The sequence below is a fragment of the Drosophila suzukii genome, assembly GCF_043229965.1.
Source record: "Drosophila suzukii chromosome 2 unlocalized genomic scaffold, CBGP_Dsuzu_IsoJpt1.0 scf_2c, whole genome shotgun sequence".
NCBI lineage: Eukaryota > Metazoa > Arthropoda > Insecta > Diptera > Drosophilidae > Drosophila > Drosophila suzukii.
In genome coordinates this window covers 9,648,299-9,661,577 of record NW_027255896.1, presented here as the reverse complement: position 1 = coordinate 9,661,577, position 13,279 = coordinate 9,648,299, and the positions used below count along the sequence as shown (strand labels likewise).

Below are 13,279 nucleotides of genomic sequence, written 5' to 3'. Positions count from 1 at the left end.
TAAGTCAGGATCTGGCACGGTGGTAAACGGACGCCCACTTAAGAAGTGGGAGGGTGAGTGGGCGGTGATTCTGCGGAGATGCAGTTTGACACAGGTAACTGCCGACTCCCATATTCCTCCCCAACGAGGAGCTTCCGGAGTATTGAGTACACACTGAACTCCATCATGCGCCAGAGTGGATGTGACGATGTCCTTATGTTTATGAGATGAAGGCAATTCTTGCATTTCGTCGAGGGATCGCTTAGCTTCAATGAAGTTTGTTCCGTTGTCACTGAATATCTTGCTAAACTTGCCACGTATGTATATGAAGCGCCGCAAGGCAGTTCCAGGTGTATGGCAGAGGTGACCATGCAGACAAACAGGCAAATGTAGCCCTTCCTGATACGTGGCTTCCCAACCTTGAGACCCTTTAGGAAGATTGGACCTGCATAAACGCAGCCAGTATTTACAAATGGAAGGACTTGAGTGACACGCACGCCGGGTAAATCAGCCATTTTTGCTGGGAGGTGTGGGTTGGGCTGGTGCATCGAATAACCAAGAGACCATTATTGATGGGTCGGACGGAAGCAGTTATGTTCCTGTGGCGCAGTCCAGAAGAGATCGAGCGAATAAGTTGGCTTAGACGAAGTGCTGCTTGAAGTCCCAGGCATGGCAAAGATTGCTTTTTCGGTGGAGATCTACACCACAGCAGCATACGTCTTGGTGGAAGCATCCGAAAATCCCTGGAACTCGATGTTGTCTGCGTGGTTGGTAACGAAGCGTGGTAACTGGAACTTTTGTAGAGTGTGTAGATCTGCTCTCCAATTCAGCCTGTTGTCCTCCATTTTTGTTGGAAGCGGGTCATCCCAATTTTAAACTGGATTACAATGGCCAAGAGTCCGAGTGAATCAAATATCCTCGGGACGTCAGACAAGACCTGTTTCTTTGTGCAATCAGGATTTGCCGCTGGGCCTACGTTGTATGTTAGAATATCTTTCCCAGGATACCAGTTCCAAAAACTTAAACTATTGGGAATTGTGCATTTGTATAAATGAGGTATATGATACCCATTTTCTAAGTTTAAGACATCCACTAAATTAACTCGTTTCGTTGCTCGTTGCTCACTCATTCGCACTGCTAGTATATGTCCCCGGTTGAAGATCATTACTTCTTTTCTTGTGTATAGCGATTGCCTCTAGCTATTTTGCTTTGTAGACCGTTTTGTCGATCTCCGGATCGACTTAACCTTCCAACTTCCTGAGAATCAAAGCACTTCAAAACTGTCCAAGAATCCGGAATAATGGACCAGCAATATGGTCAGAAATATAAACGATTGAGTTGAGTGGACAGTATTTAATTTTATTCTTGCCAGTTGCGAAGCCTATTTGATGCTTAGATAAATTTCACAGCAAGATGACGCTTTTACCAAAACATAGGGGGTGATAAAATTTGAGGCAGATTATTGTCGCGCCTCGGTATCGAAATATCTCTTCACGTTTCGCTGCAATTTAATGTTGAGATGTTAGTCAAATTAATATCTTATATTTTGGTCGCGTAATATTTCGAAATATTTCTTAACGTTTCGCTGCAATTTAAAGTTGAGATGGTCAAATAAATCACTTATATTTTGGTCTCGTACGAAAGGCTTTAATTTTCGTATATATTTTAAGCACGAACATTGGTCCAAAGTCATACCTAGCTCCGCTTACGGTTATAATCAAGAGCTTTAATTTAAGCCCTATGTTAAAGAAAAAAGTCTAGGAACATGTTTTTTGTCAGCTTCAAGCGACTGTCGCGTGCGACACAATCATCTTTGCATCATATAAAGGCCATGATATCTACAAATTTGGATCAATCCCATTCAACTTTAGTCATTAATGACTGGTTCAGCAAGTCAATTTACGAGCATTCGTGCACACAAATAATTTTGGGTGGTAAAATTTACCAATGCAGAGAGCTTAGTACAAAAAAAATTGTACTTTACTATTTAAAATGGTTGGATAAGTATTTGTTTTTACTTTGTTTACTATTTAATTGTTTTTGCAATAGTAAATAGTCTATTAACTATCAAAAATAGTTATACAAACGTAAAATCTTCCACACAAAAGTATGCACCAATAATTTTACAAACTGACTTAAACAAGAGAAAACGTTTTAGTCGACTGCCTCGACTATCAGATATCCGTTACTCGGCTAACAATGAAGCGCCACATATCGTTCGTTGTTATCGGCTGCTTACGAGATTTGACTTGTACGCCACTTACCGTGAAACCTAATTATTTATTATTGTTTGGTTATAACTTTTTATTAATTCGACCGACTTAAATAACTTTTGGCATGTAGGTGGGTATGGATAAAAAGAACAAACCCTCATTTAAGTTTTTACAAAATATTCAAAAATGTGGGCGCTAGACGGGCTTTAGCGTTATGGGTGATTGTGGCCGTTAGACTGGGCGTGGCACCCTGCTGAAACAAACTTGCGCTGCTCAGGGACCCCAAAAACCTTCATGCCAAAAAAAAACTCTAGCTCTTATAGTTTCCAAGATCTTCACGTTTATACGGACAGACGGACATGGCCACATCGGCTTGGATAGTGATCCCGATCAAGAATATATATACTTTATGGGGTTGGAAACTCATTATTCTGCATACTTTTCAACGAATCTAGTATACCCTATTATTGTACGAGTAACGGGTATAAGAATACACAAGTATTCTCTAAAGTCTTCAACATACTTGCGCACTAGCTGAAAGTCACTTTAAAAAAAGGACCGTTCTTCAGTGGCGTATATGCGAATTTATTTAATAATATTATAAATGTTATAGGTATATATATGTTAACACCCAAAATAATATAAAGACCCAGACCGAAGTATAAGTAAGCATTGATTGCACAACCAATGCCCCCAATAAAGTTCACACGAGCCAAGCCACTTGCGCTAAGCTTGCACCTTTTGATTAGCGATCGTGGAAATGCAGAATAGCCAGATTCCAAAGTTGATCGAACTCAGCCATGTACATACAGCAATAACAATAACTTAAATGCATTGGCCAATGACAACTAAATTTGGTCAACAGCGACAGCGATGAAGAGCCGCAGCCAATGAAAATAAAGAACGTTGACAGAAACAGCAGCAGCGGCAGAGACGGTGGCATCGATGGATCGACGCGTAGTTATAATGAATAATTGTTTAGCTTAAGAAAAATCAGTTCTTAATCCAACTCAATAAAGAGAAGTTTGATATTTTTTTATATCAAAATAATAATCAAGCTTTTAACTGGTGCCCGAACAGGGATCTGATTAAAAGCTGCGAAGGATAACAAGTACCGCGTTTCGTTCAAACCTCCGCCTAATCCGTGAGGAGTGAGAAGAAAAATTCGAGACCCGGAAGTGCAAAAGTGTCCTCAAAAAAACGCCACAATATTGTCACTCCTAAGAACAGGACTTGTATCAGGCCTAGTTTCCGTTCGGAGGGAACGTGTAAAAAGTGCAGAGGGGGCCCCCTAGTAAATCAGCACTCAGGAGAGATTTCTGCAGCGTGGGATAAACAGGAATCTTTCGAGCCTGCCAACACGAGAGCACGCCTAGAAATGTAATGTAAGAATAGTTTTCAGGAATCCATCAAAAACACCAAATTTGTATAAAAAAAATATTAAAAAAATAGAAAGTATAAAACAAATGCTATAGTTTTAAGAAAAAACCACTCACGACAAAATAAATTCACTGCATAAGCAAAGATCCGATTTATAAATATTTAAGGTAACAAAATTCCGAATTCTGAATAATTAAAGCTAAAAATTTAATTTAACTTCATTGCTCATATATGGCCGAACAAGATTTAGCAGACGGACTCGCGAATCTTGCCACACCTTCGTCCGTTAGTAACGTACAAACAAACACGCGAATCATGACCGAGAGTGACATCGAGGAAAAAATTTAAAAAGTACTAGAAGCAAACCTTAGTAGCCTAGTAAAAGTAATACTTAATCCCAATAAAGATTTTTCTTAGTATACAGACCAAACAATTAAAAGAGAATTAGCGCACAATTTTAGTGACTTAGATAAATTACCAAACATCGTGCGGACAATAATCCATACTTAGGGAGGGCACCTATGCTACCACCCAGACTCCAACAGCCAAATAGGATGGTACCCGTCAAATAAAACTTCCATCCACAAATCTATCATAACCCAAGTCAAATACAGTTAGCACCCATAACCGGAACAACCCCAGCTACTCAGACAAACCAATTTAGATCTTATAACCAACCCTTTACAAACCAGGCCAGTGCAGTGGCATCTTACAACACACCAAAACCTCCCCCACGACCCCAATCGAAACCGGTACCTATGGATGTCGATCAGTCGATTCGCTCACGTCATATAAATTATATGAACAGACCGGTAAATAATGGTTAGGGAAAAGACCTCTCAGCGCTGCCAACATTCCAAGTACTAACAAAATGCCAAGACAATTCCATATCCATCCAGAGACAGGAAGCAATGCACAGCAAAATTTAGAAGAAGTTACATCAAACCCAGAAAGAGTATTACCAGTTGACAGAAGAAAATAACGTAAACGAGCTCCAGGAATAATATGTATGGCAAAATTATATTGAGGAACAGGAATACATAGAAATGTCAGAGCTTCATTTTTTAGACTTTAAAGTAACTACGGGGAACGGAAAAATCCTAAAATTTTTAATAGACACGGGCTCAAATGTAAATTATTTTCAATACCAATTAGTATCAAAACCAAAACAAAATGAAAAACATTTTTCCGTCAGGTTAGGTACCACTAAAATAACACAACATGCAATACTTAAGCTCCCCAACATTTCGGATACACCCATGAAATTTGTATACCCGTTACTCGTAGAGTAAAAGGGTATACTAGATTCGTCGGAAAGTATGTAACAGGCAGAAGGAAGCGTTTCCGACCCCATAAAGTATATATATTCTGGATCAGGATCACTAGCCGAGTCGATCTAGCCATGTCCGTCTGTCCGTCTGTCTGTCCGGATGAACGCTGAGATCTCGGAAACTATGGGAGCTAGGCTATTGAGATTTGGCGTGCAGATTCCTGAGCTTCTTACGCAGCGCAAGTTTGTTTCAGTAGAGTGCCACGCCCACTCTAACGCCCACAAACCGCCAAAAACTGTGGCTCCTACAGTTTTGATGCTAGAATAAAAATTTTAACTAAAATGTAATGTTCTCATCAATACCTATCGATTGACCCAAAAAAAAGTTTGCCACGCCCACCCTAACGCCCATAAACCGCCCACAAACTTCAAAAAATCGTAAATATGAACGTGGATATCTCGGAAACTATCAAAGATAGAGAATTGGGATTTCACATTTAGATTCCGTAGCCTTATACGCAGCGCAAGTTTGTTACGCGAATATTCCACGCCCACTCTAACGCCCACAAACCGCGAAAACCTGTGGCGCCCACTCTAACGCCCATAACGCTTAAATCTGTATACTGCCGGTAGGTGGCGCATTTTAATCTCGCTTTGCTACTTGCTTATCTCTATTTAGATGAGTAACGGGTATCTGATAGTCGAGGTACTCGACTATAGCGTTCTTCCTTGTTTTTACTAGAGACACTAAAAACTTTCCACGGTATACTGGGCAATGACACAATGAAAAGTCTAGAAGCAATTATAGATGTACAGAACGATACATTAATTTTTGGAAATAAATGCAAAATTAAAATTCACCAATGAGCAACACAAGCGGTAAATACAATTGGACCGGAATCATAAATCAAAATCAATCATAAATCTCCTCGTACAAAGTCACAAAACCCTCTTTGCAGAGCCCGACACGAAGTTAGCATACACAACTAAAGTAGAGGCAAGATCGTCCGATTCCCCAGTTTACGGAAAACACTACCCATACCCAATATCATTAAAACAGGAAGTAGAAAAACAAATAAACGAGATGCTAAAAGATGTCATTATAAGACCTTCAAGATCACCATATAATGCACCAGTCTGGGTAGTCCCGAAAAAATCCAGTCAGAAGAAAAAAAGTACAGATTAGTAATCGATTATAGGAAACTCAACGAAGTTACTATCTCAGATCAGTACCCGATCCCCGAAACTGGCGAAATCATTGCGCAACTCGGAGACAACAAGTATTTTTCGGTATTAGACCTCAAGAGTGGTTTTCACCAAATATCATTGAAAGACACGGACATAGAAAAAACAGCATTCGCCGTTAACGGCGGAAAATACGAATTTACGAGACTTCCGTTAGGTTTAAAAAATTCCCCGTCCATTTTTCAAAGAGCTTTAGACGACGTACTGAGAGAATACGTAGGGAAAATTTGCTATGTATACGTGGACGACATCATAGTCTTTAGCAATAATGAAGTAGACCGCGGTCAAAATCTTGAAAAGGTATTTTCAACCCAACAAATCGCAAACATGCGAGTCCAAGTAGAGAACTGCAATTTTTTCAAAAACGAAGTATATTTCTTGGGGTATACAATATCAGAAAATGGAGTTAAAACCAACATAGATAAGATAAAAGCGATTACAAAATTTCAGCCCCGAAAATTTTAAAAGATCTCCGTTCTTTTCTGGGCAAAACCTTTAACCATCCTTCTAAGAGGCGAAGAAAGCCGTATATCTAAGACCAAGTCAAGCAGAACTGCTATTAACCTGAGCAAAGACGCGATTACAGCATTCGAGAAACTTAAAAACACCCCCGTCTCCAGAGACGTTACCCTTGCATACCCAGATTTTGGAAAAGAATTTCAGCTGACTACTTCAAGCTAAAACGCTGGAGAGATCTCATTGGCGAGTATAAGCACGAGATCAGGTACAAGCCTGGCGTAGCTAATGCAGTAGCGGATGCGTTATCCCGAGCCCCCGCTGAAATTAATTCAATCAGTTCCTCAGGATCAGTCCATAGCGACGAAAGCTCGTCACACAATCTCATATTTTCGGTAGAAGCTCCAATTAATGTATTTAAAAACAGATATATTTACTGACAGATGACACAGATTCCTATAGCTTCGAAATACCATTTCCAACATATCACAGACATATTATTAAACAAAAATCTTATACAGAAGAAAAACTTATAGCAATTTAAACTAACAGACTTGACCCAAAGCTTATAAACGGAATCATTACATCCGAAGAAATAATGGGACAAATTCAAAACATTTACCCCACCTATTTTAAATCATTTAAAGTAAGGTTCACCCAAAATGAAATAATTACACTCGAACATAAAAGATGCAAAAAAAAATAAAATACAAATTTAAAGAAACATTTTTTTCCACAAGCAATAAAGAAAATTCAAACAATAGTTCAAGCCTGTCAAACTTGTAAGGAATCAAAACACGATAGACACCCCCAAAAGGAGAAATCGAACCGACCCCTATTCCTAATTACCCGGGAGAAGTAGGTCACATCGATATTTATATCACAGAAAAACATAGAGTCTTACCGGAAATCGAAACATTTTCAAAATGCTGAAGTAAAAATTTTAGAGTCAAGAGCATCCGAAGATATTAAAAATCCGTTGAGGGAAATGTTAATTGCTTTCGGTATGCCGAAATGGATAATAATGGACAACGAACGCTCATTAGGCTCAGCAGCAATCAAGTTTATGTTAGAAGATGAACTCAAAATATCAGTGCACACGACTACTCCATATGCATCGACAAGTAACGGACAAATAGAGAGGTTTTATTCAACTCTATCCGAAATCATGCGGTGCCTCAAAAAACACAATGGGAGCGTGACATTTGAGGACTTAATCTTCAAAGCAGTTCAGGAATAAAATAAATCGATCCATTCTGTAACAAAGGAAAGTCCGATAAACATATTTTTTAGAAGCACAATCTCCAATTCAGCAGAAGATATAGAAAAAAATCGAGAAGAAATCATACAGAAAATTCAGAAAAAACAAACAGCCGACCTCGAATATCATAATCAGGGCAAAGTACATTTTTTTTAGTATAACATATTCATTTTTTTAACGCTGATCAGCCAACCTAAGGGCTATAAAACGTTGTATATGAAGAGAAATAATTAACATGTATACATAACAGAAAAGGTGATTAACAATATTTACAATAATTGAACAAAAACAATTTTTAATTTGTCCAGAGATCACTGGGGTGCCTTCGCTTTAGTCTTCTTCTAGTCCTTGGGTGGGCCAAGGAAGCTGCTAGATGGATTGTGTGTGCAGTCAGGCGTTCATTGTACCGACTGGAGTGCCGGTTTATCTGACTGAGGGAAAATGGAGGTCAATTGTTAGGGCGTCATTCCTGATGTACCAAGGCGCGTCTGCAATCATAAGCAGCGCACGGTTTGGGACCCTTTGGACTTTCATGACGATCGAGTCTGAAACCATGCCCCATAGTTGGATACAATACGTCATCGAGGGCACCACAATTGCTTTGAACAGCAAATCTTTGTTGCCAAGGCTGAGCTTGCTCGTTGGCTTAAGCAACCAGTTGAGTTTCCTCAGCTTAGCTCTACATGTAGCTGCTATTTTGGTTGTGTGCTGCTTCCAGGTGAGCCGCTTGTCCAGGATCAAACCCAAACATTGCGCCTGGGGTGATTGTGGGATGGTGATATCGAAAAGCTCTACTCTAGGAAGGATCTTTTCTCTCAAGGTGAATTGCAGTGGTGCGACTTTCTTCCATTTGTGGATATGTTCCACCTATTTGTCCACTTCCCGTAGGAGTCGAGGAATTCCTGGGTGATCCTTGACGCTTCGATTCAGCGTCGTCGTCGTCGTCAGCGTATGTAGCCAGAATCGTGTCCGTAGGGCTTATTAGGACACGGCAGATCTGAAGTGATCAGGGTGTACAGAACCCTTCCCTGAGGAACGCCAGCTCAATCGATTCTGATGCTTGAGCTTTCCCCTCTCACCTCGACCATGAAACTTCGGTCAAGCAGGAAATTAAGTAGGAGGAATTGGCTAGTCGGGAGTAGGGACTTAAACTTATACAGCAAGCCATCATGCCACACGCGGTCGAAAGCTTCCTTAACATCGAGAAAAATTGCAAAGCTATATTGCTTGTTTTCAAAAGCATCTAAAATGTGCTGGACAACTCGATGTGCTTGCTCTGGGGTTCCATGATGATGCCTAAAACCAAACTGGTGGTCGGGAATGGCATCCTGCACGCTTCAAACTTCTTCTGGGCTTACGTGTTGGATCGGTAAGGCATCTGGGGAAGGAGCATCAAGGAAGGCAAGAGTTTCTTTAACATCCTCGCGGCTCGTCTGCAAAAGCTAATGAAATTTCAGAGTCGGACCTGCACCATGTGTCATCAGATTTCTTTATGGGGATCTTTCGTAGGGGCTGTCGTTTCTTATTCCGTATGCATTTCCAGAGGTTGAAGCCTTGAGGTTTGGTGGGGTCAGCATTCAGGAGCATTTCATCAAAGTATTTCCGTTTAGTTTCATAATGAAGCTTTTTAAGATCATCCTCCGCTCGTCGATATGCGCTTTTGTCGACAGGATCTTGAGATCTCATGTATCTGCGACGTAGGGATCGTTTCAGCCTTACCAGGTCCATAATCTCACGTTTTAAAGGAGCCTGAGGTGGACTGGAGGGGCTTAACCTTGAGGTTGAGGACTCGGCAGCGATATGGATGTTCCGGGCAAATAGATCGACGGCGTCGTTGATGGCGTCAGGAGAGCGTAAGAACATATTTAGGTTAACAAGCCGGTTGACTGCTTCTTTAAAGCGTGGGAGGCTCGCATTCCGAGGAAGGATGCAAGGCCTACGGGCAGTTTTTTGCGCAGCGACTCTTAGTTTCACTATCAATGGTATGTGATCAGAGCTTAGATCAAGACTTACTAAGGTGGAGAGACTCTCGGGCCGAATCCCTCTGTAGACAGCAAAGTCAATGGCGGTTGGCGTTCTTTGACTGTACGGATAGTGTGTTGGCCCTCCGGTTGCAAGGACCTGGACATTTGATCTGCTAGTGCTTTTCCGCGGGTGCTTGAGTTGCGGGTTCCCCAGAGACGGTGGTGAGCACTCCAGTCTCCTGCGATTATGAGATTTGTTCCCAGATCGTCGAAGAGTTATTCAAAGTCGTTAGCAGTACATAGAAAGTTTGGTGGACAATAGACAGACGCAATAGCTGTTTCACCAAGGTCTGTTTTTACCTTGACGGGAACACATTGAACATTTGGACTTTGTAGACTATAGAACTGGTAACATTGAAGACAAGATTTTATTAAAATTGCATAGCCTCCGCGTTTCCGATCAGCCGGATGGGTTGCTTGATGTATATCGTATCCGTGCAACTTGTAGTACGACCTCGAGCAGAAGTGTGTTTCGCTAACCAACATAATTTCAATATTATGACATTTTACAAAGAGCTCAAGCTCAAGGGCTTTGTTGGCAAGTCCGCCAGCGTTCCACACACCAATGTTGAGGGCGATTTGACTCATGGTTGTGCAACATTGACTGGGTGAAACTCAGCGAATGCTTGAGCAGTTGCAGTAGAATTTTGAGGCAACAGTTTTGAGACAAGTCCCATCATAGACACCATCATTTGGAACAGCTTGTCCATCTTAGCGACGAGTACCGACAGATTTGGTTTAGATGGCTCTTGCTCTTGATTGCTCTTGACGCGCCCATTGCTAGTCGTTGATCAACTGCTGCGAGCTGCGTCGCAGTTATTAGGGGAAAGACTGCTGCTGGTGACATGGCTGTTGTTGCTTATGTTGAGGCCTTTGTTGTTGCTGTGAAAGCTGCTGCTGCTGCCGAGGTGGTACTACTTGATGGTGTAGCTGTCTTTGCTTTCTATTGTTGCTGCCCAGTGGAGGAAACTGTTGACTCTGTAGGGAAGTCATAGGAGCTTGTTGGTGCTGAGGACGACTAACTTGACCACGGACGGCGTTTGCGTACGAGTTCTGACCCACAAAGTTTGACCGAACACTCAAATTAGCTGACTGTTGGGGAACAGTGCCACGATGGGATGTGATACTTTTTCGTCGATATGCAACTTGCTGATAGACGACACGGCCTTTATAGCTTGCTGTATGGTTTCCGCCACAGTTTAAGCACATGACTGGATGAACGTCCTTTACGCAGGCCTCCAAACCGTGTTGTAGGCCACATCTGACGCAGTTGGATAGCTTTTGGCAACGATTTGTAGTATGTCCAAATGCTTGACAACGGTGGCATTGGACGACATCATCCTTTTTATAGGGGAGTTCAACTTGAACCCGTTGCCGACAGAGTGTCTTAATTTCGTGAATTTCTTTGTTATTTACCGCCGGTTCTAATTCTACAAAGACTAGATTAACGAACTGGGTCTTTTCGAAGCGGCTTCTAGGTCTAATCACAAATCTACTGGTCGGGTCAACGATCTTGTCAGTGGATCTAATAAGTCCGTTCAGATTCTCACAGTGATCAACCACAATTGGGGGTGGTTTGTGGGATGGTAACTGTCCGGGCGGTTTGCGGCTCAAACCCACCGAGAGGCGAGCAAATTAAAAAATTTTTTTTATTTGGAAGAAAATAATGAATTCAAATATGTTTCGAGTTCGAATTTGAACCACCTAGCGGTGATTTGTACGTACAACAAATGCAACTGTTAGATTTTACTTTCTGTTCCACTTGAACACTTGAAAGTTACCCAGAGTTCGGAAGATATTGTAAATCAAAAAGCAAATATCTTAAAGTATAATATTCAATTAATAAAAGAAGAAATGACCAACATTATATACGCAATTACATGGGCCAAATCGAACACAATAAATTCTTTTGTATTTACAAGCACAGAAACCACAATAGTAGAAGATATATTTAAAAAAGAAAACAACTTATTTTTCAACATAGAGGAATTATTGGAATTTGCTAAAGTTAAATTAGCCACAAATGGCAATGACCTCATTTATATTATTAGCCTCCCAACCATTAAAACGGACAATTGTAGAGCTTTAAAAATTAAAGCAATAAAAAAAGCCCAAGTAATCAATGATATAAAATATGAAAATTTGCTAGAATGTAAGAGACAATTATTTGCAATGAAAAATTCTTGTGACTCCCATAATGATAAGACAATTTGTCATTCAGAAAATTTGTTAGATTTAAGCAACGATACCTGCGTAAACGCTCTCCTGAACCTTCGAGAACCAGAATCTAAGATGATCAACAATCAACACATACCGGATTTCGAAGAAATATTGCCAGGCACCATACTGCTAAACAACTTCAATGGGCCTGTCTCGCTAGATGGAAACTGAACTGCACAACTGTAACTATTGGCGAAACTTCCTACAAGTCAAGGGAAATCAGCACGGTCGAACCAGAACCTCCGTTATTCCAACTAATGGGAGAAAAGACGAAGCTAGAGGAAGTGCTATCATTACAAATGGTCAAGAAACTCAACATTAACAGCACGAAAGCGTTCGAAAAACTAAGAAGCAAAACAAGTTTAGAATCTTCCGTTAGTTACGGATCCGCCATCATCCTACTTCTACAAATAATAGAATCAATCACGGAACTCCTACGAAGACAGAAGTCAACGGAAAGTACATCGGCTTCCATTCCAGAAACGCAGGTAAAGCCCCCACATTTTGGACCTGTACCCTACTACGTGGCGACCGAGGACAGTCGCGTTTAAGGAGGGAAGAGTTAACACCCAAAATAATATAAAGACCCTGACCGAAGTAGAAGTAAGCATCGATTGCACAGCCAATGCCCCCAATAAAGTTCACACGAGCTAGGCCACGTGCGCTGAGCTTGCACCTTTTGATTAGCGATCGTGGGAATGCAGATTAGCCAAAGTTGACAGAAGTAAAAGTAAGCATTGATTGCACAACCAATGCCCCCAATAAAGTTCACACGAGCCAAGCCACTCGCGCTAAGCTTGCACCTTTTGATTACACCAGTTTACAAAAGAAAATTGATGAAATACGCCTTTCAGGAAACCTTTGTTTTCCGGTAAGATACATCTCCCTGATTAGGAAAAGGGCACTTAAAATTTTTTCTATGGTACCAATTTTTTTTTAAGTGTAAAAAACGTTTTTCGCACTTTTTTATTTTCTAACTCGAGTTGTGATAAACCGAATTCGGTCATTAAGGACTCATTTTACAGGTAATAGAACGTAAGAATTTGGTGCAAGTTGTTATGCATAACGTCAGTTTCCTTGCTAAAAATATATAAAAATGATTTCCTCGTAACTGCAATCGCATACTTTTTAGCTTGCCCAGCGCTAATAGCAAGGAAACTGACGTTATGCATAACAACTTGCACCAAATTCTTACGTTCCCCAACACTGAAAATTTAAGATAACGTTTAAC

General features: G+C 40.8%; 1 protein-coding gene across 11 annotated transcripts in view; it reads right to left on the bottom strand.

Annotated features, from left to right (window-relative positions):
* Window positions 1–13,279, bottom strand: part of LOC139354220 (uncharacterized) — a 47,387-nt gene that overhangs the window by 21,977 nt on the left and 12,131 nt on the right. The window lies entirely within an intron of this gene.